Raw genomic sequence first — 2,527 nt, forward strand, 5'->3', positions numbered from 1 at the left:
CAGCATGCTGCATTCATCTGGCACTGGCTTTAAGTCTGGTCCCTCTTTTCCTGTGGAGAGACAAACAATACCCTCCCCTTGAGTGGGTCAGTGCCCTATTCCCCCACCACACATCTTTTTTCCCCCCTTCTCCCCCACCTTTTTAGTTGGCTACCATATGTACCCCTGGATTTGGTCTGGCCCCTGCCATACTAACAGGACCTCCCCCCAGGAGTGTTTGTATACAGTAGCTTTTTCCCTGTGCCCCTTTTGCATTTACTTTTCTGTTCTTTACTTTTAACATTATATATATATATATATGTATGTATATGTATATGTATATATATATGTATATGTATATAAACTTACCTCAGCAGACTCATGTTATACTTGTCCTTTTGTACTTGGCTTACTTCACTTAGCATAATTTCCTCCAGTTCTTCCCATGCGGCGATATGTTTCATGAGTTCATCACTGCTTTTTAGCGATGCATTGTATGTATGTACCACCATTTTTGTTAATTCATTCATCTACTGATGGAAATTTGGGTTGTTTCCAACTCCTTGCAATTGTGAACTGTGCCACAGTGACCATTGGAGCACAGATGTCTGGCCGTTGATTTGTTTCTTGCCTCTTCTGGGTATATGCCCAGTAGGGGGATTGCTGGGTCATATGGTAGCTCAATTTCCATCTGCTTTAGAATCGCCAAATCAATTTCCATAGTGGCTATATATACCTACTGGTCCACCAGCAGTGGATGAGAGTTCCTATCTCACCACAGCCCCTCCAACACTTGTTGCTTTCTGATTTTTTGAATTGGGCTATCTTTGAGGGTGTTAGGTGGTATCTCATATATGTTTTGATTTGCATTTCTCTTATGGCTAATGATCTGGAACATTTTCTCATATGTTTATTAGCCATTTGTAATTTGTATAATTTTTACGCTTGAGCTTAATATTGCAACCTTTGTGCCAGTCCATCTTGTGGGTCTTTTTTTTCATGGCTGTTCCTCTACTTTAGCAATCATGAAATCCTTTTCTAGAGACTGGACTCCTGATAACTTGGCCAAAGTTTGTGAGAGGAAGTCTTACCATCTGTGATTCTAAGGAGTTATCCTGGCTGTACTTCTTCAAGATAGATTTGTTTGCTCTTTTGCAATTCATGGTACTGTCACTGTTTGCTAGCACTGGTAGTTCAAAGGTATTGATTTTCTTTTATCTTCCTTATTCAATGTCTAGTTTTCATGCGCAAATGAGGGAATTGAAAACATCAAGTTATATGTAACACACTCTTTTTTGACACATTATTTTATGTAACGTGTATGGTATTGGAAGATTATAATGAATGTTTGACTTTCCACATGCATTGTACATTATATTTCTTTTTTTCAGTTTTTGTAAATAAATCACTTTATTGGGGGTCTTACAACTCTGATAACAATCCATACGTCAGTCATATCAAGCATACTGTACATATGTTGCCATCATCATTTTCAAAAAATTTTCTTTCTTTTGAGCCTTTGGTATCAGCTCTTTTTTAAAATCATTTAAAAAAATAATTTTATTGGGGCTCATACAATTCATCACAACCCATACATACGTCAGTTGTGCAAAGCACACTTATACATTCGTTGCCCTCATCATTCTCAAAACCCTCCCCTTCTGCTTGGGCTCCTGGAATCAGCTCCTCATTTTAAAATAATTTTATTATGAGCTCATACAACTCTTATCACAATCCATACATCAATTGCATAAAGCACATTTGTACATCCATTGACTTCATCATTCTCAAAACGTTTGCTCTCCACTTAAGGCGGTGGCATCAGCTCCTCATTTTTGCCCCTCCCTCCCTGCTCCCACCTCTCTCATGAACCCTTGATAATTTATAAATTATTATTTTGTCATATCTTGTACTGTGATGTCTCCCTTCACTCACTTTTCTGTTGTCCATCCTCCAGGGAGGAGGTTATATGTAGATCCTTGTAATCGGTCCTCCTTTCCACCCCACCACCAGCCACTCTCACCACTGGTCCTGAAGGGATCATCCCCCCTGGATTCCCTGTGTTTCCAGTTCCTATCTGTACCAGTGTACATCCTTTGGTCTAGCCAGATTTTTAAGGTAGAATTGGGATCATAATAGTGGGGGGTGGGGGTGGGGGATGAAGCATTTAGGAAGTAGAGGAAAGTTGTATATTTCATCATTGCTACACTGCACCCTGACTGACTTGTCTCCTCCCCGCAACCTGTAAGGGGATGTCCAATTGTCTACAGATGGGCTTTGGGTCTCCACTCCGCACTCCCCCTCATTCACAATGATATGATTTTATGTTGATGATGCCTGATACCTGATCACACAGGCTGGTGTGCTTCTTCCATGTGGGCTTTGTTGCTTCTGAGCTGGATGGCTGCTTGTTTGCCTTCAAGCCTTTAAGACCTCAGACACTGTATCTTTTGATAGCCGGGCACCATCAGCTTTCTTCACCACATTTGCTTAAGCATCCACTTTGTCTAAAGCGATTGTGTCGGCATGGTGAGCAGCTTGGAATGCC

The sequence above is a fragment of the Echinops telfairi genome, unplaced genomic scaffold (genome assembly GCF_000313985.2).
Source record: "Echinops telfairi isolate 266 unplaced genomic scaffold, ASM31398v2 ScPeMD7_7420;HRSCAF=8458, whole genome shotgun sequence".
Lineage (NCBI taxonomy): Eukaryota > Metazoa > Chordata > Mammalia > Afrosoricida > Tenrecidae > Echinops > Echinops telfairi.